This window comes from Numida meleagris, unplaced genomic scaffold, assembly GCF_002078875.1.
Source record: "Numida meleagris isolate 19003 breed g44 Domestic line unplaced genomic scaffold, NumMel1.0 unplaced_Scaffold260, whole genome shotgun sequence".
Taxonomy (NCBI): Eukaryota; Metazoa; Chordata; class Aves; order Galliformes; family Numididae; genus Numida; species Numida meleagris.
The window spans coordinates 128347-154190 of record NW_018364408.1 but is presented as its reverse complement, the minus strand read 5'-3'; the positions used below and the strand labels follow the sequence as shown (position 1 = coordinate 154190).

The window sequence follows — 25844 nt, the reverse complement described above, 5'->3', positions numbered from 1 at the left end:
CATTTTTTATTTAGTTGTCTACATTTTAATTAATTGATCAATTTTAAGGAGGAGAGAAGTAATAAAATACTTAAAAGACATTCGCACCTATTTGGGACTCAGAGACTGAATTAGTTCTCAATCTAGTTACTGAAACATGAACGTGGATTCATTTTACCTATTTATCCTGTACATGGATTCTGTCTAGAAGTTTTTATGGTTTTTTTTTCTTGTTTAAATTCCTGGAATTGACTGTCATTTTAATAAAAACTCTCACATTTCCCAAGATTTTGCTTATTTGAAGTTATAACATTTCTCATCTATAAGTGTTTTGACCAGCTTTATAGCAGATAGCATGAAATTATATGTTCTGTATATTGATTAAATGAAATCTAAGTCAGTTGCTAAGCAGTCTATTTTGCACTAAAATCCTCACATAGGTTGATATTTACTTAAATATGACGGTAATTTATGGTCTTAATTGTGAAAGTTGGTGGCAGTGTTTAATCAACTTTGTGACTAATTCTCTATGCTGAATCCAAAGAGGATATAGCTTCTGCTCTTATTGTGAATATGTAGTTGTTAAGTTCAAAGAATTTAAAGATTTTTTATTTTTTTATTTTTTATTTTATTTTTTATTTTTTTGTCTGAAACAGAGATCATCTGTGATCATAACTGTGCTTACCATGGAAATAGAAGCTTGCCTGGCATTCACTTTATTCTTAGCACCACACTCTAGGACATACTTACTCTCCAAAAAAAAAAAGGTAATTACAGTGGTTCTGGAAGAAGATTTTTCAGGTTCAAGTCTTTGTTTGTTTTGTTCATCTCTCCCCACACATCACCAGTTTTCCTTCTACTTCATCTTCTTCTGGTTTTTTTTTTTTTTTTTTTTTAATAGAACTGCTTTTACTGCTTCTGTGTGCTCTGCACTTAGGAAGATTATGAAGCAGATCCTGCTGGAAGCTATGATAAGGCACATGGAAGAAAGGGAAGTGATACAGATAACGACCATGGCTTCACCAGGTACATGTCCAGTTTGACCAACACTGTGACTGTGTATGATGGTGTAACTTTGTCAGTGTACAAGGGAAGAGCCACTGATAGCATCTATCTGGACTTCTTTGGGCCTTTGTCATGATCCCCCACAATATCTTTCTCTCCAAATTGGAAATATATGGATTTGGCTCATGGACTGTTCAAAGAATGAGGAACTGACTGTGAGTTTGTGCCCAGAGAGAAGTGGTCAATAGTTCAATGTTCAAATGGAAATCATTAATAAGTGGTGTCCCACGGGGGTCTGTAACTGAGGCCAGTGCTCTTCAACAGCTTAATCAACTATATTGGCAGTTAGATTGAATGCACTCTCAGCAAGTTTGCAGTTGACAGCAAGCTGTGTGATCTGGTCAACATACCCAAGGGTGGGATGCCGTGTACAGAAACCTAGATAGGCTTGAGCAGTGGGCCCAGGAGAATTTCATGGTGTTCAACAAAGCCAAGTACAAGGTTTTGCACCTGGATTGTGGCAATCCCCGCTGTCAGTACAAGTCAGGGGATGTGAAGATGGAGCATGGCCCTGCTGAAAAGGACCTGGTAATGGTGGATATTAATCTGGACATGAGACAGCAGTGTGCCCTTTTATCCCTGAAAGCCAACTGTGTCCTGGGCTTAATCAAAAGAAGCATACTCAGCAGGGTGAAGGAGATGATCCCATCACTCTATTCTGCACTCGTGAGGCTTCACCTAGAGTACTGTGTCGAGGTGTGGAGTCCTGTGTAGGAGAGACATGGACTTGCTGGAGCATATCCAGAGAATGCCACAAAAATCCAAGTGGTGAAACACCTCCCCTGTAAGGACAGGGTGAGCGGGCTGGGGCTGAACATCTCTGGAGAGACTTGGTAAAGGCTTTTCAGAATGTAAAGAGAGGCTATATAAACAGGTGGATTGACTGTTACCACAGGACAAGGGGAAACAGTTTCAAACTAAAAGGAGGGGTAATTTATAGTGGATATAAGGAATAAGCTTTTTATGTTAAGCACTGGAACAGTTTGCCCAGAGGCTGTGAGTGTCTTGTTCTTGAAGACATTCAAGGTTACGCTGGGTGGGGCTCTGAGCAACCTTATCTAGCTGTAGATGTCCCTATTCATTGCAGAGGAGTTGGGCTAGATGACCTTTAAAGGTGTGTTCCAACTCAAAAGGTTTTGTGATTCCACTGTGTCCAGACCTGGGCTCCCCAGCACAGGAAAGATGTGGAGCTGTAGGAATAGAACAAAGGATGGTCCAAAAATGATCAAAGGGCTGGAGCATCTCCCTAGTGAAGAAAGTTTAAGAGTACTGGGCTTTTTCATTCTGGAGAAGGGAAGGTTCCAGGGTGACCTCAGTATGGCCTTCCAGTATTTGAAGTGTGCTTATAATCAGAGATTGCCTTTTCATGATCTGACAGGGATAGGACAAGGGTGAGTGGCTTTAAGTTAGAAGAGATTTACACTGGATATCGTGAGGAAGTTCTTTACTCAGAATGTGGTGAGGCACAGGAACAGTCTGCACAGTGAAGCTGTGGTTGCTCCATCCTTGAAGGCATTCAAGGTCAGATTGGTTGAGGCCCTGGGCAGCCTGATCTGGTTGGTGCCAAGCCTAATGACAGCAGGGGAGTTGAAACTAGATGATCTTTAAGGTCCCTTCTAACCCAAGCCGGTCTATGATTCTCTGATTCTAGTAGTTTAGGATTCTAGAATTCTATTTCTACATCTACATCCAAAGCTCCTGGTTTCAAACTCTTTCTTTTCTTAGTAAGAGAAGTGTATCTATGGAGGTGTGCTATAAAAGCTCTTTGTGTGCGGGCACATTGTTACAAAGTACCAAGTATTTCTGAAGCTGTAATACTTCAATTCAACTGCCAATTTGTTTGCATTGTTCAACTTTTGTGGACTTGACAAAAGCCCCACTGTTCAAATATCTTAATTATATTTTCTGTTTTATATCAAGGAAATGATTTTATCCATGAAATAGAAAAGTATGGTTTGGATTGTGGTGTTAAAATTTTACTTAAAACTCTTCTCCCATTAGCATGTTTTCCTCATTTCATTTGTGTCAGGAAATTCAACATGTTTTCTTCATTCCAGTCTTAGGGGACAATAAGCAGTATGTTACATGTTATTTGCATCATATTAGCTCAATAACACTTGGAGTAACTTAGGTGTAAATGCTTAAATTATTCTGATTATGAATAGGAAGCTAAGGATTTAATAAAGAATTGTATAATTTTTTTACGGCAATTTAATGACGATTTCACGTTCTCACTTTCATTTGGATCCATTTGCACGACTGGGAGCAGCTAAGAATTTCTCTGGAGCATGCAGTAATTCCTAGCTGGCACCAATGCAACAGTGATTTTTCTTTCAGCTGTCTGAAGCTGTTGTCTGCACTGTGGGGCTCTGGAAACTGAGTATAAATCATGGAAAATATTTTCTTCTCTATATGGGACACTAGGTGGACAGACCTGAACTGAATATCAGAGTTAGTCATTTTAGACTGCTTGGTGTTGCAGAGCTGCCCAAACTGTCTTTAGGTAGCATTCATTATGAACCAAAAGTGATCTAGTCACATCAGCAGCACCTGGTTGTTGTTGTTTTTTTCTTTTCTTTTCTGAACCCATGCCTGACCTTGTCTCCAACACTCAGACTTGGTAAACCTGGAAAAATCAATACAGGGAAAGTGTATTTATATCACTGTCACGGTTTTATGATTTTTGTTATCTGTATTCCACATCATAACATCATGTAGTACAGTGGGAGTTAAAGAGTTAATGCATCAGTTCCATGGATCGTGGATTGTGTGCTCCCTAGCCATCTCACCTTCAGCATTAGAGTAAGGCCTTTGTTTTTTGGGCACTTTCTCATTTATTTGATTTCTTAACTTCAATTCCAGTTGTATGGTACTATTTTGTGTTATCTTGCATTTCGCTATCATATTTAGTAAATTAGTTTTCTCCCTTAGCTCATTACTGCTGTTTTGTTGTTAGGCCCATCTACCTACTTTTTCCTTCACCCCTTCCCTCTCTCTCAGGGCATGGATCTATGGGTCCCTCAGCCCCATTAATCATGGAATGGGACCGTAACCACTGACAATCACTTTTGTGGTTTTAGAACCCCAGACATATCTCAATCCACATTTGAAACTTAATAGTTAGCTACCTCAGTTTTAGAGAATTGCATTTGATGAAGAATCTGGGCAAAAAACGAGGTAAAGTTTTCACTCACCTGAGAAAATCTTAAAAATCTTCTGTTTCAGTATTCACTGAAGGTTTGCTGTGTGACTGTGTGATGCTTTTGAATGCAGTGGATCAATATACATCAAATGCACTGTTGAATGTGTTTTGTTGAGAAAAAGCAACTATTAAAATATAAGGAGTGTTTTCACTGCTAATTTTTTTTTGTTGTTTCAATTTTGTTTAGAAGATAAAACTAAATAATAGGTTTATTGTTTTTTAAATTCTGTGTTTGGATTTCACTGCTGTCCCTACTACAAACTCCTGTAAAGAATGTTTCCAGCACCCTCATCATGCTTGGACTTACAAGGCTCATAACTAATGCAAGTTCTTCCAGGGAAGAACTCTGCCCCCAAAGCTGTGTTTTCACTGTGGAAAGTCAATAACAGAGCTGCAGAAAAAAGCAGTGTTCAATCCGTCTCATCTGTGACTAAACACAGTGTTAGATTTCTACTCCACAGTAAACAACAGATGTTTTTCAGATATTATTTCTTTATTTAAAGTCACTTTAAAATGTGAGAATTCCTAGAGCACGTGACCTCACAATTCAAAGTATAAAATATTGCAGCCTTTAGTAATGGCCTTATAATTCAGAAGATTAAAACAACACATTGACTCTTTAACATGAGTGATGATATACTAAAGTCTGACTGTCCTAAGGGACTTGCAAGCTGCCTTTTATTCATCATCTTTCTAAAAAATGCCATAAACCAAGTAAGAAAAAATGAGTAGAATTTTCATGGAATCTCAGAATCACCAAGGTTGGAATAGGCCTCTTAGATCATCCAGTCCAACTGTCCATCTGTCACCAATATTTCCCACTAAACCATGTCCCTCAACACAATGTCTGAACATTTCTTGAACACCTCCAGGAATGGTGACTCCACCACCTCCCTGGGCAGCCCGTTCCAGCATCTGACCACTTTCTTGGAGAAGTATTTCCTAATGTCTTAAATCTTCCCTGGCACAACTTGAGGCCATTCTTTCTAGTCCTATTCCTAATTACATGGGAGAAGAGGCCGACTCCCACCTCATCACAACCTCCCTTCAGGTAGTTATAGAGAATGATTAGGTAATCCTTGAGCCTCCTCTTCCCTAGTCTGAATAATCCCAGCTTCCTCAGCTGTTCCTCATAAGGCTTGTGCTCCAGACCCCTCTCCAGCTTCGTTGCCCTTCTTGGAACGTGCTCCAGGGCCTCAGTGTCTTTCTTGTAGTGAGAGGCCCAAAATTGAGTGCCGTTCAGTATATCCAGGTGCTAAGTGAGCCTTTAACCTAGCATAACTACATAAGGTGAATAAGTTGCTCTCTTTGCTGAACAAGTTTGGTATAACTTTTAGGTGACTTTGGGGAAGAGAATTAAGAAGAAGCAAATGTCATAATGAAATTTTCTCAGAAGATAGTAGTTTTGCCTCATTGATTTCTAATCAAGGATGTCTTTTCCTTTTGTAATGGAAGAGGTGCACGTAGTCCAAGCATAGCTGAGTCATCAAGATATGATCTCTACCTAGACAGTACTTCTGAATTCTGATGATGCTCGGTATCCACCATCTGAGGGAGTAATGGTGTGATAATTTGACAACTGAAAACTAGTTAAGAGAATTCCTTTCCCCTTTCCCTTCCCTTTCCTTTCCTTGGACTTTTGGAGGTGATATGGGTCATTGTCTTTATTTTGCAAGATCAGGTAGTGATGAGAACTGTGAAGCAGAGAAGCCAATCCATTATAATTATTGTAGATGAAAAAGGCATGTACATGCAAGTGACCTCCTGTGGCAGTGGGGTTGGAAGCTGATGATCTTTGAGGCCCCTACCAACCCAACCCATTCTATGATTCTAAGTAAACTAATTGTGGATTCCTTGATAAGTAAGCTAATCTAGAAAAGTTAGTATCTTCATAAGCTTGAAAGAATTTTTTCTAATTCTAGCTGGTCTTCTAAGTCTCTAAATCAGTTGTCATAGATGTAGTCACTACCCTTCAGGGAAATAAATTAATGTAAAAGAAACTTAATACAACAAAATTAATAAATTATTAGCACAATGTTGTTTGGCTGTGTCTTCTGAGAAGTATAGTATGAATGAAAATATTTGCCTTCTGATTTTTTGTCTCATTTGATTTTATATCTTAATTCTGTCACTGTGACCCAAACAAGATAATTCCATCTTATTCCCACCCCACAGATCTTATTTTAATCCTTATTCAAAAAGCTAATTAAAGATAGTTCCAACAAAAGAGAACTTGCAGCTTTCTTGAACTTAATATAGCATGATGAACTTTAGGAATGGACTATAGGATCACTTTTAAGATCTGGATATCCTCTTATCTGTACATGACTAGCCTATAGTATAACTGAAAAGAGATTAATCTGTACTGTACATAATTTATGATAGTCAAAGCTGAGAGTAGTAGTACGAAGTCTAAATGGATGTGGCCTGAAGGAGATGGAAATATACATGGAGCTTTGGAGCCATAAAGCTTTTGCTCAATTGCTACAGTCTGTATTATTTCTCTAGCTGGTACTATTAGGAGACGAAATGCCTTTTGTCCTACTTTTCATTGCAGTCAAATAGAGTAATTACATTTCTTGCAGTTTACAGACGAATTGTGGGTTAAAGTCAGACCCTTGAATTCAGCAGGTAAGCAAGAACTACCATACTTACTTTGAGATATACATATTAATTGTGTAGTTCAAGTTAACTCGTATGCTTAAAGGTGACAGTTTGCATGTAGCATCAACGCATATCACTGAAATAAAACAGAACGTGTTTCTTTGGCATTAGCAATTTTAACTTGATTTAGTTCTGCTCAGAGCTATTCCAGAGAGTGCAAGAAAGTGAAATTAAGGCACGTTAGTTAAGAGCTAAAGCAGTCCAACTTGAAAGTAAAAATATGCAATTTGGACCGGATGTGGCAAGCTACTGTTTTTTGCTTTATAACACTGAAACCCAGAAAGTATTTTGCATGGCTGTGACCTCTGTCCTTACTTAGGTACTTGATTTTTTACAGAAAGTTAACTGAACTAGACAAATGGATAAAGCAAGAAGCGCAAATTCCTGCCCTCAGGTAACAGAGCTATATAAACCAAGACTTGGTCTACCTTACAAAGAGAAAAGACTGTTTCCAGCTCTTAATACAGTTTTAGTGAGAAATCAACTTTGCAATTTAAATTCAATTGAGCTTTCATTAACAGTTAGCTTTGACTACAAATTGAGTGCCTGATCACCCTCTTCTGGAGAACCTTTTCCTAACACCCAGCCTGATCCTCTCCTGTTGCAGCTCCATGCCATTCCCTCAGGCCCTGTTGCTGTCACCAGTGAGCAGAGCTCAGTGCTGCATCTCTGCTCTCTTTGAGGAGCTGTAGGCTGCCATGAATCTTCCCCTCAACTTCTTCTGCTCTGGGTTGAACATACCAAGAGACCTCAGCCCCTCTTCAAACGTCTTGCCCCCCAGATCCTTCACTATCTTCACAGTCTTCCTTTGGATACTCTCTAATAGTTTTTTGTCCTTCTTATATTGTGGTGCCCAAACATACACCCAGTGCTCAAGGTGAGGCCACAGAGCAGTGGAACAACTCTTCTCCTTGCCCAGATGGCAGCGGTGGGCCTTATGCACCCCAGAGTATGGCTGGCCCTTTTAGCTACCAAGGCACACTGCAGATTCATATTCAGCTTGTTGTCCACCAGAACCACTCGTCTCTTTCTGCAGGTCAGAAAATGATTGAAATTATCATTAGTTATTGAAATCAATCTTACTTTTTAGACAAATTTTATTGCAAGGAAAATTATATGAACAAAAATAATCAAATGCCATGATCTAATCGTATCCTTTACTTTCTGTCTTTGCAAACAAGTTGCGACTTGGAAATGTACACCTAAGGACGCATGTACTTGAGAGAACAGCAAGGAAGTTTGAAGGCTGGCTCAGTAGCTCATGGAGGGAGTTTATAATAAGTTTGATCAAGAATTATTGGATATGCTACTATACGTAATAACATGGAATGGCAATTGCGTCATCTGCACCTTTTTTTGTTGTTGTCTTAAAAGAAAGTTATTTGTAATTCCTTAAGAAGAAAACAAAGAAATATTCTGTAGAAAGACTGGCTAGTACTGCTGGAACAAGAATAAATTAGGAAATAGAGTTACATAAGGAAACATATGTTCAATATTGAATTTTATATAATAAGGTTTATTTTTTGCTTTTGGAAGTCACACCCTTTATCAAATATATCCAGTTGACTTGGAAGTTGAGTTTACACTAAATTTCAGAGTGTGCTTTACATAATGTTTGAAAAAAATCTGATTTTCAAAGAAACATGACTTGCTTATTAAAAATGATTTAACAAAATGTATTCTCTAGATCTTTGAGAAAATGTGATTTGGTGGATCATTGTATGATTTTTCTGGTAGAAAACTGAGCAAACTTGTTATTGGCTGTTAACAATGACTACCTGATTGCAACAGTTATTGCATATTATGCACAGAGTTGGCATTTCAGATCATGTTTTGCTCTTCCAATTAACTTCTTTTTCTAGAAATCACATCTGTAGCTTTGTAAACAGCGCTCTGCATTTGTTTTATTTTTCCCCCTTTTTGTTTACTTTTTTTTTTTTTTAGTAGAGTTTCACTTCAGGACACTATCGCACAATGTAAAGATGGAAATACACTGTATTTCCAATATAAGTGGTTAACAAACTCACTTATAGTATTTGGACTGAAAGTAAGGTTTCTTGCTTCCAACGTTTTATGAAATTCCTGCTTTTAATCTTCAGGGTAATCATCATTAGTTTCAACCTATAAAACATGAGTTACAGTTTATACAGTTATGCATTTATCTGGACTTAGCAAACTGGTGAAAACTGTTTGCCTTAGCCTTCTCCTAGACAAACTTTGGATTTAGACTGGGTGCGTGTTTTGCAAGATGCATAGGAAATTGGCTTACAGGTCACACTGTGAGAATGGCGTTCAATGGTTTTTACTCAGATCAGCAGCCTATCACAATAGGAACCCCCAGAGATCAGTGCCAGGCCCCAAACTGTTCAACAGCTTCGTAAATAAACTGAATGATGGGATTAAAAGTACCTCCACCAATTTTGTTGATGACAGTAATGTGGATGGTGAGGTAGACACGTAAGAAAGGAGGGACATGTAAGAGAGGAGCCTGGACAGGCTGGAAGAGTGGGCAAATAAAAGGTTTAACAAAGACAAATACAAGATTCTGCACTTGGAAAAACATAACCAAAGAATTCAGTACAGGCTAGGAATGATCTGTATGGCTGAGGGGGAGCCCTGCTGAAAGGAACCTGAACATCTTCTTGGACAAGCTGATCATGACTCAGCAGCATTCCGCTGCAGCAATAAAGACAGATTGGATCCTGGGCTGCATCCACCAACAGAGGTAGAGATGTGATCATATTCAGAGTTTGTCAGGCTACACCTGCCCAGTTCTAGTCCCCCCACTTCAAAAAATGCATGGAAAAAATGGAGATAGTTCAAACGAGGCCCATAAAATGATCTAAGGTGTGGAGAATCTGCTCTTTGAGGGAAGACCGAAGGAAGTAAGTCTTTTCACACTGGAGAACAGAGGGTTCAGACTCATCATGGTGTTCCAGTACTTAAAGGGTGACTAAAAAAAAGGACAGAATCTCTCTCTACAGGGAGCCACCTGGAGAAGACAGGTGTCTTCTCCAGTGAGTGTTAAGTTGCATTGGTACAGGTTTTATTGTGATATTAGAAAGTTTTTACAGTGAGAACAATCAGCCACTGAAACAGTCTCTCCAGGGATGTGGTAAAATCCCCATCATTAGAGATTTTCAAGATGCAATAGAAAAGGGTGCAAGGTAATCCCATCCAGGCTCCCTTTTCCCACAAGAAGTTGGATTTTTCATGGTCCTTTCTAATCCAGGCTTTTCTCTGATTCTGTGATTCTATATTGTGTGAATTCCATGCAGGAAGGAATATTATCTCCAGGTTTTGAAAGAGTGGAAATGATTGGACACTTCTTTGCTCAGAACTGTGAAGACGAAATTTTCCAAGGATTATATTATTTACAGAAGAAATGAAGGCTAGCCTGTGGCTGATCTCTGAAGGAAGTAGAAGGGAAAAGGACTACAAATAATATAATTTTTTTCAACCACTTTAATTACTGGAAGGAGAAGAAGGCCAAGATGAATGTGGTCAGACTCTGCTATCTGCTCAACATGTGGACTGTTTTCTGATTTTGAGCGTTTTGATGTCTATCCAACAGACAAAGGAGTTGAGATGCTTGGCAACTCTGCCTGTATGGCTAATGGCAAAGCTCTAATAGTGTTGTCCTTGTCAAAAAAACTGCAAGCACATCTCAGAAGGAATCTGGGGATCCAGCTGGTACAGAATAAGCTCCTAAAGCCTATGTAAAAATATATCTAAGAAACTGTCTGAAGATCTAAAAGAAGTTAATCGTAGGTACTATATTGCACAATTCATCTTTGCTTACTTTGAAATTCTTGAAATTACTTAAACAGTATGCAGTAAGTATTCTTGTTAGCTAAGTGCTTTTTCAAGTGTTTCTGAAATTAAAGAACCTTACGTAAGGAATTTCATTAAAGTGTTAAACTTCAAAATTATGAGTATTAGCATTTAAAAATTCTATTATTTCAGTTTTTAATCTAGAAATATGAAATCTATGTGCGTTACTCACATGTACTGCAGATGTCATGCTCTGTGTAGGTAGCCTGTAATCATTATGTTTAAGCAACAGCCTTTTTGGGCAGCAAGAACATGTGGGAGAAAAAGTGCCAAGGTTTTGGGAGGTTTGAAAGCAAATGAGACAGATTGTAGCAGATTTATGGTGTTTTGTTTTTATTGTTACTATTTGCTTCTTTCTTTTCAAAAACAAAACCCCAAATATCAGAATATGTAGAAAATCATTTCAAAGCTGTCAGTCTGAAAACACACATACACGTTCCCGGGTTTCGGCACCACTTGAAAGCACACTCACACACACACACAGACACACACACAATAGCAGCAAGAAAAGCTTTTTTTTATTCAAAGGTGTAGCACTACTTTTATAATACTTGTTATCCACTATTGCCATCTAAAGCATACTCCCTTAATGCTGATTGGATATTTTTGCTGAGGCATGTAGCAGTGAAGCATGAAGCAGTATTTTCCATCTACTGACATATCAAAAGGTAGCTTATCGGATCATCTTAGTTTGCCATTTTCCCTGCGTCACGGGTACATTCTTTGGTCAATTAGTCCCTGTTCCTTCGGGGAGGGGGGCCTTTGTCGTTACATCTCGTATCCTCGCAACCGCCTATTACAACATCAGTCTGAGGAGTCACTTGCTTTTACTAGTCAGGATTTTATAGAGAGTCCTCATGAGATTTTTATACGTATTTTTTTTCAATCAAAAAGTGACCAAGAGAGTTAACTATTAACAAAGCTAAGTACTATTAATTGCTTAGAATGGCAAGTAATACAAGAAATACATATTTTTCTAAATTAAAGATGAAGATTAATGTTATTTTGTCTCAAAATACACACTTTTATATATTCAAAGTTTCAGAGAAAAATCAAATGAGAATCTAACTTTTCGTTCAAAAAGATATTTTTTGAAAAGGCTTAATACCTTAACTGCAAACACTCTACTGTTTTTGTGATGTGATCATGCTTTATTCATGGCAATAACATTGTCATTAATTGGGTCTTGTCGTGGTCAAGCCTTTGACAAACTGAAATGAATTGGAATGCTAATTCATTACAGTCATAATGGATAATTTTATTCAAGACAATTTTAGTTAGTTTGTACTAAGGTAAGTAACACATATGTAAAAAAAATCCTCCTGACATAATTACAAACACACTGCTCCTATGTTAAACCTGCTCAGTTGAGATTGTTGTTATAAAATTTGTCTAATTGCCTGACTCATTTCTTCTGTGAAAAGCTTCTTAAAATTCCAGGTCAGAAGAAACTGTTATAATCAACCGAATATACAGGTAAATACAAGGATCTTCAGCAAATAATATCTGAAGCAAATCTCAAAGATATGACTGAAATGAAACATACTTTTTAGAAAAATGCTCCAGATTTAAGACACCAATGATAATAAATTTGTCTATGCTTTCAGTCTATTAAGCATTCCAACTATTCTGAGTATCTGTAAAGTTTCAGAGCTTTTATTAGAAGTGAAAAATATTAACTGCAATTGGTCGCTGCTGGCATTTTCAGCATTTCCGGATGTGGACAGTCAGAAAGATAATCCAAGAGTGGCAACTTGGGGCTTCTAGCACAGCTAGTATCCTCTGCCTACCTGCTAAAGAATTGGATCTGAAGAGATTGAAAGCCCAGATTACATGTTTTAGGGAAGCAGTGTCTCGGAGCTTCAGATAATGCATTTATCTTCTAGCTAAAGTGAGCAGAATGAGGCACATTTCTTTTCTCAGCAGATGGACTGCAATGATGGAAGCCTTGATTGCTTCACCCAGATACTGAAGGTATCTGTGAACTTGTGGGACTATGAACAGTGGCTTCTGGAACACCTGGTTATCACAGAATAAAGCATCCTCTGAGGTAGTAATTTAAGGCAAGTTTACATCTGTATTACATCATATATAAACACACTAACCAATTCTTTCTTTCTTTCTTTCTTTCTTTCTTTCTTTCTTTCTTTCTTTCTTTCTTTCTTTCTTTCTTTCTTTCTTTCTTTCTTTCTTTCTTTCTGTTGAAGCACATATTAGCTTGAATAAAGATTGTTTAGGATTATCTAAATTCAGAACTTGCTAATGACATAGGAAGATAACTTTACCTTTTCTTCCTTTTCATAGAATCATAGAATCATAGAATTGCTCAGGTTGGAAAAGACTTCAAGACCATCAAGTCCAACCACAACCTAACCATACTACCTTAACAATCTACCAGTAGATCATATCCCTGAGCACCATATCCAAATGTTTTTTGAACACATTCAGGGATGGTGACTCGACCACCTCCCTGGGGAACCTATTTCAGTGCTTAACAACTCCTTCTGTAAACAAGCTTTTCCTGATATCTAAACTAAACCTACCCTGGTGCAACTTGACCTGTCACCAGTGAGAAGAGACCAACCCCGCTCTCGCTGCAATCACCTTTCAGGTATTTGAAGAGAGCAATAAGGTCTCCCCTTAAAACAATAAGCTCTTCCCTCAAACAATAAGGTCTCCCTTCCCTTTCTTCTATATCTTCCATGTTCTGACAGATACTATAAGAAGAGAAGACAAACACAAGAGAATTAACGCAACTAATAAATTTATATTAACTGTTCAGATATTGGACAGGTATTGGACAGAATAGCCAGAGGTGAGGCGTTACTGGACCCGGTGCTCACCAGTGCAAAGTTGGTTGTTAAAGAGGTTAAGAATAGAGGCAATCTGGACTGTAGTGACCATGCTTTGGTAGAGTTTGTGATCTCAAGGAACATGGGGTTGGCAAACAATGGAGTCAGGACCTTGCACTTCAGAAGAGTAAACTTCCAGCTGTTTAAGAAAGTACTGGATGAGAACCCTGGGAAACTGACCTTAGAGACATACAAATTGAACAGAATTGGCAGCTTTTTAAGGATACCTTTCTGAGAGAACAAGAGTTCTCCATCCTCCAGCATAAGAAGTCATGCAGAGAAGTCAGGAAAACTGCATGGCTGAGCAAAAACCTGTTAGTCAAACTGAGGAATAAGAAGGAAAAATACATGTGGCCAGGGAAGAATACAGGAATTTCATCCAGACCTGCAGAGACAGGATCAGGAAAGCTATGGTGCAGGTAAATGAGAAGGGAGAACATGGAAAAAAAAGGCATGGAGAAGGCTGAGATTCTCAGCAGTTCTTTGCCTCAGTCTTCACTGACAGCCAAGCTTCCAAAGCCTCCCTCTCATGACATGTAAAGAGTAAGTTCAAGACCTCATGAAGAGACTGAATATGTATGAAGCCCAGTAACATGGTGTCATGGTTTTATGATTTTCGGTTATTCGTATTCCACATCATAACATCATGTAGTGTATGTACCTGGTTCTCAGAAGAGAAGGACCATTACATTCCCCGGGGGACTCTGCAACCCTGTTACAGTTTTCCGGCCAGAGAGAAAGATAAAAACTCGCAGATCACGAGACCTCGCTCTCTTTCCGCCCGTCTCTCGTCCTGGTAGCATCTTGCTCCCCAGCTGTCTTATCATCAATATTAGAGTAAGGCCTACCTTGATTTTTGGACATTCTCTCTCATTGTATTGGATTTATTAGCTTAAATTGTAATTATATAGTATTATAGTGTATTATTTTGCATTCCAATATCTTATTTAGTAAACTAGTTTGTTTCTTCTCAGATTGTTGCCGCTGTTTTTGCTCTCAGGCCCAATCTCCTTATCCTTTTTTTCCCTTATCCCTTTTCCCTTGGTGTGGATCCGTGGGTCCCCCGTCCCATTCATCACGGAACCGGGCCGAACGCCCGTAAACCGTTGACACATGCATCCCAGGGTCCTGAAGGAACTGATTGATGTGGTTGCCAAGCCACTCTCCATCATATTCAAAAAGTCATGGCAGTAAGGGGAGGTCCCTGGTGACTGAAAAAAGAGAAGCATCACTCCCATTTTTAAGAAGGGTAGAAAGGAAGACCTGGGAAAGAACAGGTCAGTGAGCTTCATGTTTGTGCCTGGGAAGATTGTGGAACAAATCCTGTTGGAAGATATATTAAGGCATATGTAAGATAAGGAGACAATCTGAGACAGCCAGCATGGTTTCACCAAGGGCAGTTCCTGATGTGGCAGTGCCTGACTAGGCTGGTGCCTTCTACAGTGGAGGGATACCATTGGTGGATAAAGGAAGGGCAGCTGATGTTGTCTACCTGGACTTGCACAAGGCCTTTGAGATGGTCCCATACTACATCCTTATCACTAAATTGGAGAGATATCGATTTGAAGGCTGGACTACTTGATGGATAAAAAGTTGGTCGGATGGTCACAGAGTGTTGTGGTTGACTGCTCTATGTCCAGGTGTCCCTTGCCAGTGTCCATCTTCAGAGCAGTGCTCTTCAACATCTTAGTCAACAATATAGACTATGGGATTGAGTGTACCCTCTTCAAGCTGAATGGTGCAGTTGACACACACACAAAGGAAGAGATAGATGTTAGAAAGAAATTCTTTGCTCAGAGGGTGATGGGAGAAGGAACAAATTGTCTGGAGAAGCTGTGAACGACCCTTCTCTGGAGGCATTCAGGACCAGGTTGGATGGGGTACATGGCAGGGGGTTGTAACTAGATGATCTTTGAGATCATTTCATCAGCCTAAGCCACTTCATGATTCTATGATTTCATTATTTCATTACAATGCCATTTAAGACTCCAAACTGGTGATTTGATATAAATAATGTAAAATGACACAGAACATTATGAGATCGTTATAAAATGTGGATTATGAATTAAGGGAAGTTAACTGAACTAGTATCAACAGTTTATTCATTTCTTATGTTTATCTTAACACTGGCAGAATGAAGTACAAGCAGAAGCTGTGGTAGTTTCCTTGCATTCTTTCACTGGTGTATTGTACTACATTATATATAATAGAGAAAATCACTGTAATTAAATTGAACCCATATGCTTCAAAATCTGGGCCATAATTTAATATCCCATCATATTCAGTATTTGAGAGGCAAGAAGGAACACAGGATTGCGAAGACAATAACAGGGAAGTTATCTGATTCCTTTAAAATGAAAAATGAATTAGAAAGCATAGAAATGTCTATAATTTGTTTGCACTCATGGCAGAATATTTCCTGATCTGCCCAGGCATAGGTATTTCTGAGGAATTTTATATGAATTCAGACTATGTGATACTCATATTGCAAAAATGCCTGCAACACAGTATTAATATACATTTTGCAGTTTTAGCCTCGAAGTCTACACTTGATTCTGATAATCCAGGTAACTACATGCTGGTACCTAATTTTCTCTTTTGATCACGTTTATTTAAAAATTGATGTGCATATAGGTGTCTACATAGTCTTATCCCATAGAGCTAATATTCAAAACAGGTGTTTGAATGCCTTTGTAGGACCCAAAGACACTTGTTACAGAAAGCAGTAATTTCATCTGTTTCTGGGGTGTATCACTCCAGCTATCTGGAATTTCAAGAACTAATTACTAGAAAATTCTGGGGGGGTAGGGTGGGGGGGAAATCCATCCTGAAAGTAAACAAATAAACAAATAAATAAACAATGAGCTTAATTTGAATTAAATCTCTTCAGCAAGGCAAAAAATATTTTTTCTTTTTTAACGAGTGTTATTTTGTTTATCAAAGTAACATTGAGATCTTTATGGAAATAGAATTCCTGAAGTCTGGGAGGAAGATTGGTCTGTTGATTTTTAGTTTGGTTGGTTTGGATATTGAACTAGCATCTAATTTTCTAGGAGCTGCTCTGAAGTGTATTTCTGAAATGGCTGAAATTATCTGTCATGCATCGAAGGGAACACTAAATGATCTTCTAAGCATTTAATTTTGTTAGATTTTTTTTTTCCAATAAAGAGAGATACTCCAATATTTTAGCAGCAGAAATAGAAGGATTTCACTTTGTCAGTCCTCTGGAAATGAGGGTAGATAGTAGGAAATTCATTTAGCAAAGAATTATGTTATTTTGAATGTGTTTAATTTCACTTCTGAACAAAATGCCATCTCTGAACATTAGAGAGATTTGATTTTATTTACACACATTAACAAAAGGAAGTTAGTTTTGTGTCATGCGTAAGTAATGGTTGCACATGTTCTTAAGTTTAGAAAGAAGAGATAATGTAGTACAAAGTTCTAAATAAATGGCTGATGGAGGCAATTTCAAGACATTATCAGATTCATCAAAATGATAATACACACTGGCAAAGATACGGCTCAGTTACCTTGTATATGTTGGGAAAAGCGAAGTACTTATGGATCCCCACGCTAACACTTGTATATAATGTCAGAAGAAGTTTTCATAGGATGCAAAGAAAAGCAACTTAAAACTAAAAAATATCAAAGTTGAATTGTGTAACTTATTATCTTACACTGCAGTATCAATTCACTTGCAATCCTCCATTATTTCCTCTCTGTAGGATCCATGCTTTTTTTTTTTTTTTTTCCCTACAGGAGAACAGGAGACTGAAAAAATAAGAAACCAGATTATGCTTACTTGACCATTAGCCTTAAAATGATTGTAATTCTAGCTGGAGACATATTTAATAAAGTACTTAATTATAGAAAAATAATTAGACCTCTAATTGTTGTGTTTGAATAGAGTTAAATCCTAAGATTTAACTTTATTGATGTATGTTTTCAGTAAGACAGTGTCTCTTTATGAATTTTGTCTGAAAATACTCAGTAGATAAATACTTACTACTTTTATTAGCAAAAGAGTAAGTATTCCAAGTCATACAATGTAGATATTCACACTACATATAGTAGATAATCTGAATAAAGGCTTAAGTAATGCATTCATTGGTCTATTTTAGTAAGCAGAAAAGAAACCATGTTAATTCAGCTATATATTTGAAACATAATGTTACCTCAAGTAATGCATAGTTTAAGACAGTGAATACAGCACACGGGACTCAGGACACTGACTACTGAAGCACTGGCTGGCAGTAAAAGAGTATGTGAATTTCCCTAGTTTCTCTTAGTTGCTTAGTTGCAATGCTTAAAAACAACACAGTAGTGATGAAAACATACAAGGATAACTTTGGTTCACTTGTAGGAAAAAATATGGTATGAATTCAGGTTAATTAAGTTCATACAAGGATGTCTTTTTTCCCTCATCTGCTTGGCTTAGAAAATGGCATGAAACTGAGGTGTCAGTGTTCCATGATTGATGGTATTTTTTTCTCAAATCAAAATAGCAAACCATCAGAAGAAGGGAGATACTGCCTTGCAGAAAGCACAGGTGCCACCATCTACGTCAGCATTTATTTTGCAGCTTGTGATGCTAAGGGCTCAGCGCTCTGAGATTTATTCTGTCTCACAGCCGCCTTTCTGCAGATAGTGTGTTTCCTATCTCCAGCTTGTACTTATTCAGAAATATTCCTTGGATTTAAACTATAGTTAAATCCAGGCCTCAAGCACTGCTGTTGTCATGGTTTTACGATTTCTGTTATTGGTGTTCCACATCGTAACATCATGTAGAGCACTGGGAGTTAGAGAGTTAATGCTCCATTTCCGTGTATTGTTGATAGTTCCTGGTACCTTTTACAGAAGAAAAGAACTACGGCTCCCAGAAGACTTCATTGTTCTGTTTCCGTTTTCCGTTTAGAGGGAAAGATAAAACTATTTGGGAGTCACGAGACTGCTATTCCCTTCCTTTCTTCTTTCCGCTTGTCTCTGCAGTGTGTGCTCCCTAGCTGCCTCGCCTTCAGCACTAGAGTAAGGCCTTTGGCTTTGGACACTCTCTCTCTCATTTATTTTATTTATTATTTTCAATTCCAATTATATTGGATTATATTGTGTTATCTCGCATTTCTGTATCATATTTAGTAAATTACTTTTCTCCCTTAGCTCATTACTGCTGTTTTGTTTTTAGGCCTATCTTGGAGTGTGGATCCATGGGTCCCCTAGCCCCCATTTAGCCATGGAATGATCCCAAACTGGGCTGGAACTGTTTACAGCTGTCTATCTCAGTGCTTAAATTCATGGTACATCTATGTCCCCCAGGGTATCCTCTACTACATTTGGGATATATTTATATATATTTGCTACAAGTACTGCTCTTGTAGGATTACACTGATTAAAACTAGAGAAAAAAGTCTATAAAATATTCAGAACTTAAACTTTCCCATTGAAAAAGTGTACTATCAATCATTCAAAACTACTAAAATTTCCTATTTTCCTCAAAGGTAGTCCGAACTGGGTATTTTTCATTATTGTATGTGACAAAAGTGTCAATAGTTCTTGTGAGTTAATCATCAGAAATGCTAGATTCCAGTTAATATTTTGATAATTGTTGTTTGCCCATCCAGCAGCTATAGCAGCTAGCTTTATTTTTGAGGAAAAGCAACTTAACAAAACTCAGAGTAAACTAAAAATTTTCTAGACCTTTGCAAGAATAGCTATTTGTTCCTCCTTTTCTTGTTAATGAATTTACATAATTGTTCCAGGCACGCAGAAAGAATAAAATAAAATTTATATTAAAACTATGCAATTGCAGCATGAATAACTATTTCCAATCCTGTTTTTGTTTTTCTGCTCTCAACGTCCATGAGTCAATGCTTGTTTCTTTTATAGATGTATTTTACTTCAGAAAAATCTGCCAGCTCTAAGTTTCCCTGAAAAATACACACAAACAGTTCTTATGGGCACTTAAAGAAAGGATGGAGGATTTGTGCAGGGTCTGATCGGAAGTAGTGAATATCAGCATTTGAATTAACTCTACACAGATCCCTACAAATTTCATGTTTATTTGAAATGCAAGGTTAGTAAATTACAATCATTTTAGATAAATGTCAGCTAGTTAATCTGGCCACCTCCAAGAATCTGCCTGAAAGTAACCATGGTTGAAAGCAGTTTATTGTATCTGCAGTGTTTTCAAGCAGTATAATTTTTGCTGCTCAAAGATTCTGTCATACCCAAGGGATGTGCTGGAATGTTTTATTGTATGTAGAGGCTCTATGCACATGAAGGATTTGTTAAACTCATTCTGATCAGTTCACTGAAAACTTGAATGCTGTTTGAAAGCTTTCTGTACTGGTTGGATTTCACTCAAAAATTCTAATTCACAGTAAGAAGCATGGACTAAAAGTTACAATGGAGATAGAGAATAAGTAATATCCATTTTCCTGCAATTTGTCTTCTCTGAACATAGTGTCTCTCTTGTGATGTGACTCAGTAGTGTCCTAATACTCCCCAAAATATTGATTATAATTTTCTGTTTTCTCTCCTCCATGTCTTGTATATCTATTAATATGGAAACAAACAAACAAACAAACAAAAAGACCTAAAGAGGATATTTTCTCTCAGAGTTTAGAAGCCACTCAATAAACATTTGTAAACCTGTGCCTTTTTTCTTCATTTAAACATCTGACATTTAAACCTTTGTTGTAGAATAAACTGCCCCAGTAACAGTGAGTCAACAACACTACATTCCATTTCAAATGACTTTATCCCATTAGAGGAATGGATCATAAAGAATGGGCTGTAAGTGATCTTATTAGTGTCTTGTCTCAAAAATGTAAGGGAATATCGTAGTGAAATATATAGGAACATGAAGCTTGCATTTCTGATGACATTGTGTTGTCCATTTTCACTGTTGTGAGGTAAATAAGATAGATACAAAGTGAAATGAAGTGGAGGAGGAAAAAACAACTTACCACCTATGGCATGCATCTACATCCAGTTGTTATGCATTCAAATCATCTGATGAAATGAAACATTTAGTTTTCTATTTCAAGTTTTTATGTACCACAATTAGATTTGTTGTTTATATTAGAAAATTGTTATAGTTGATTATATAATTATATATTATAATTGATATATGTAATTGATATAGGGTCAGAAAAAAAGGAGCATTTGCCTAGGCCAAGACCAAAGGAAGATGATGAAAACAAGGCAGCTGTGTAGTAATATTTCTTCAGCATACAATCCCAGCTTCTTGGAACAGAGGACATTCACACATTAATAATCTGCATGAGTAGTGGAGAAACCAAATTTTGGTCCATAGTTTTCTCAGTCTCCAGGTAAGGAGAAACAGTTGATGTAGAGAGATTTGTAAGCTGCTATTTATTGTTGAAGTGAAAGCACACAAGCACATGGATGTCCTCTTACAAGCATTTCAGAATGTTGTAAGATGGGACTTTTGGCTAATTCTTTTTTTGTTTTTTTTTTTTTTCTGCCTATCTCCCTGTCAAGGTCCATTTGGATCTTTCAAATTTACCGAAAAATCTACTCAGTAAATTAAGCTCTATTTTATGAGTCTGTTAGGTAAAGAGAGAGAGAAAGAGGGAAATCAAATAAGGTAGTCATATTCAACCTGCAGACCACAATGCTATATGTGGTCTGGTCCATCCCATCCTGCTGCTGCATTCTGTCCTGTACCATCATGGTGGAAACTCTGCCCCACTGAGTGGCCTGGCCTGGCTGTGGGCATGCACCCATCACTCACAACAAAAACACATCAGTGTGCAATTGCAATTGGCACTGTCGGGGCTGAAACCAGGGCACTGAGAGGGCACAGTACTGTACTAGTTCTAGTTATGGCAAATAATATTATGCATTTTGATACAGAGGATAAACACAGTCCTGTGAACAAAAAAATATAGAGCCTCACTTTCAGTTTTGATAAAGAAATTTGAGAATAAGTTTCAATATTGTCAAAAAATCATTTTTTTGGTAGATTTGTAACTCCATTTTCAGTCAACGTAAACACATTAATTCTGAATTTTCAAATTGATGTACAGAGCTGTAATCAGATATTCAACTTAAAATTTTGATCATGTCTATCTACGAGACTCTTATAGGATTTCTCTTACCTGAGAAGAACATCCCTTGCTTCACAGTTGTGCTTTATTCACGTCATCGTTTTTGGCAGCATGTATATTTGTGAACAAATATTTTCAAAGATAAGTACAGGAAGAGTAAAATTTTATCAAAAATCTCTGACGAACACCTTGCGAACTCAGTAAGAGTTGCAACCACTACCACAGAACTGGACTGATGCTCTAGTTTCACAAAATCAAGTTCAAATATCCCACTAGTTTTTATTTTGTATGGATGGAATAGTCTGCTGTCTGAATTCTTTAATGCATTTCTTTATTTATTCATGAGTTCACTAACTTGTGTGCCTATGAGCAAAACAGTTACCTACTTGATTGTAAGAGTGCTCATCCTTCCTACTTGATCACACTGCAGGTATCCAGCGTGTATGAAAACCTTATCAGCTCAGCTTTCCAGGTAAACTGGCATATTTGTATCAGCTGGGAAATTTGGTCTGTACCATTTCCATAAATTAGTATGTGCTAAAGAAACTGCCAGACAATTAGCACTCAAAGATGCCAGAAATGCCTACTGTGGAGACAGCAGGATGTAGGTGACAGTGGCTGCAGGAGGGCCCTTGACAAGAGGATGTCTACTGTGTCCTGCAAAGAAGCTCCTCTCCTGTGACCTGACAACATGCCAAAGCTGCACATAAGGCTAAAACTTGTGTAGGGGCTGTGTGAACAGCCACACCCCTCAGCTCCTTCAGCCAGTCTTGAGTGTAAAACATATGTACTCACCAGGATTACTGGTGGCAGTGACTTTTAACTAAACATACTGGCATTTTTCTTCTCTTTGCAAATGCTGTAAAATTATCTTAGTAACATCCATTGCTGTTAAGCATTCAACTTTAGTGAATAGACCTATGACATGACTTTCTGAAGAGAAAAAAATAAATGGTTATGTGCCTAGCTAAATACTAAAAAGACCTTTATCCAAAACGTTTATCTATATAATTTTGTTTCTTTAGTTTTATTTCAATTATGGAATATTTCTAACAGGCAAACATTCTCTTTGCTCAGATGTTTTGCTTGCATCACACAGCTTGGTGTGATCTTCAAACTTGCAGAGAGTGCACTCAATCCCACTATAAATGTAATTGATGGAGATATTAAAGAACATTTGTCCCAATACTGACCCCTGAGGAACACTATTTGTCACTGATCTCCATCTGGACACTGAGCCATTGACCACCATTTTCTGAGAACGATCTCACAATCTCACAATGAGTTCCTCTTCCTCTTTCTTTTCCTATCTGCCCACCTCCTTCCTCTTCTCTTTGCCCTCTCTCTCTTTTTCATTTTCGGGTCTCCTGGAAGATGAATCTATTTTCCACAGCAATATATGCTTCAAAACATGATATTATTTGGAATCCAAAATTTTTCTAATTACAGAATCAAAGAATCAAGAATTGCAGGGTTTGGAAAAGACCTCTGGAGATCATCTAGTCCAATATCTCTGCTAAAGAAGATTCCCTTGGAGTAAGTTACAGAGGAAAGTGTCTGGGCAGGCTTTGAGTATCTCCAGAGGAGAAGACTCCACGACTTCTTTTAGCAGCTTGTTCCAGTGTTCCAGTGCTCCACCACCTTCAAAGTAAAGAGGCTTTTCCTGTTGTACAGATGGAAATTCCTCTGTTCCAGTATTTGCCCACTGCCCCCTGTCATTGTACACTACTGAAAAGATCTTGGACCCTTTATCTTGATACCCACTCTTCAGATATTTGTAAGTGTTGCTAAGACCTGCTCTACACCTTCTCCAGAGTAAAGAGTCCCAGGTCTGTCAGCTTTTCCTCATAAAAGAGATGCTCCAGTCTACTAATCCTCTTTGTAACCCTCCGCTGGCATCTTTCCAGTAGTTCCCTGTCTTTCTTGAACTAGAGAAACCAGAACTGGATACAGTACTACAGATGCGGCTGCAACAGAGCAGAGTAGAGGGAGAAAATCACCTCCCTTGACCTGCTGGCCACACTCTCGTTAATGTACTCCAGAATACCCTTGGTCTTTTTGGACAAAAGGGCCAAGTTGTTGTCTACCAGGACACCTAGGTCCTCCTCTACAGAACCCCTTTCCAGGAGATCAGCCCCTAATTTGTACAGATGCATGCAGTTATTTATTTCCAGGTGTAGGACCCTACACATACCCTTGTTGAACCTCACAAGATTCCTCTTCACCCAGCTCTCCAGCCTGTCCAGGTTTTGATGAATGGCTGTACAGCCTCCTGGTGTGTCAGTGTCAGTCACTCCTCCCAATTTCGTATCAGTAGCAAACTTGATGAGGGCGTACTCTGTCCCTTTGATACCTCACTTTAGTAATTTAGTCAACATTCAAAGAAAAGACCACTTTGTGCTCCAGACAAGATAAGAGCAGTCCCCTTTTATAGATAGGCAAGAAGAGGAACCCTTGGTATAAACGTTGTAAAGAGGTGACAAAGGACAATCTACATGCCAAAGATGTTCCAAAGAGCAATGGCAAGAAGCATAGAATGTTTCTCAACATCAGTACCATACATGGGAAAACTGAGAGACCACCAGGGACGTTTCTCCCAATTCAGTACCTTGTGCAGAGGCAATTTTGCAATGTATTATGCAGACATGTCTCAGAAATTATCACAGAATCAAAGAATCACAGGAGTTGGAAGGGTTCTCAAGTGATCATCAAGTCCAACCTCCCTGCTAAAGCAGGGGCCCTACAATAGGTTGCGCTGGTAGGAGTCCAAACAGGTCTTGAATATCTCCATAGAAAGAGACTCTACAACCTCTCAGGGCAACCTGTTCCAGTGCTGTGCCACCCTTATAATAAAGAAGTTCTTCCATGTGTTTTTATGGAACTTCCTATGTTCAAGTTTTAGGCCATTGCTCCTTGTCCTATTACTAGGCAACACTGAGAAGAGTATGGCTTCATCCATTTGCTTCCCACTTCCCTTCTTCCCTTTAGATATTCATAAACATTAATTAGATTCCCTCATGCTGTTCTTTTCTCCAGGCTGAACAGACCCAGGTTACTCAGCCTTTCCTTATGCAGGAGATTCACCAGGCCCTTTATTATCTTCATGGACTTCTGCTGGACTCCTTTTAGGAGATCCCTATTATATGAACATTCATTTTTTTAATGTAGATAATGAATATTTTTCATACCCTGGTGTGCATGTTATGAGGAGAGATTCACCACGCATCCAGTCCTGCAATAAACCAATGTCAGTTTTCTAAACCCTCTCTGCCACTTACATCAGAAATTATCTTTATGGACACATAAAGATTATCTTTCACTTGCTGTAGGAACTTGCTGGTCTGTGCGTGCCTGGCTGTGTTGCTTTTCCAACAAATATCAGGAAGATTGAATCTCCCATGGGAAGCAGTGCCAGTGATCATAAGGTTACTCTCAGCTCTTCGTAGAAAGCCTCATCAAATTCCTTCCTCAGATGTCTGTGGAACATCTCATCAGCTTCCTCCTTGTGATCAGGCAGCCTACAGTAAACAGCCACAATGATGTCACACATATTAGAGTGCCTCTTAATTCTTATCCATAAGCTCCCCATTCTTTCTAGACAGATCTAGATGTGTTTCAGCTGCACTCTCACATAAGGAACAACTCTACCTCCTTCCCTTCCTGGCTTGTCTTCCTTAAAATGTACATAGCAATCCGTGACAGCATTCCAGTCATGCAATCTGTCCCTCTGTGTCTCTGTTCTCTCTGTGCCTATTCTCACTCTATTCATTTTTTTTTCTGCTTTTACTAGGATGAATCATCAATCATTTCCCAAAGAAGTTTAGGGACACCTACATGTAGTTTATATATGCAGTGATTATTAACAGGACTCATACCAGGCTGATAATATTTTTTAATTTCCCAGGTAAGAGTGTTTATAAATAATTTCTTACACTTTGTCATGGTTTTATGATTTTTGGTTATTGGTACTCCACATCATAACATCATGTAGTGAATGTACCTGGTTCTCAGAAGAGAAGGACTACTACATTCCCCACGGTACTTTGCTCCTCTGTTACCATTTTCCAGCCGGAGGGAAAAGATAAAAGCTCGCAGTATAAAAACTTGCAGATCACGAGACCTCATCCCTTCTCTTTCCGCCGTCTCTCGTCATGGCAGCACCTCGCTCTCCAG

General features: G+C 38.2%; 1 long non-coding RNA gene across 1 annotated transcript; it reads left to right on the top strand.

Annotated features, from left to right (window-relative positions):
* Positions 1 to 880: 880 nt before the first annotated feature.
* LOC110390977 lies at positions 881 to 7305 on the top strand. The gene is made up of 3 exons (XR_002433931.1): positions 881 to 1005; positions 6832 to 6877; positions 7248 to 7305. It is a non-coding gene; the product is annotated as an uncharacterized LOC110390977 (long non-coding RNA).
* The last annotated feature ends 18539 nt before the right edge of the window (positions 7306 to 25844 follow it).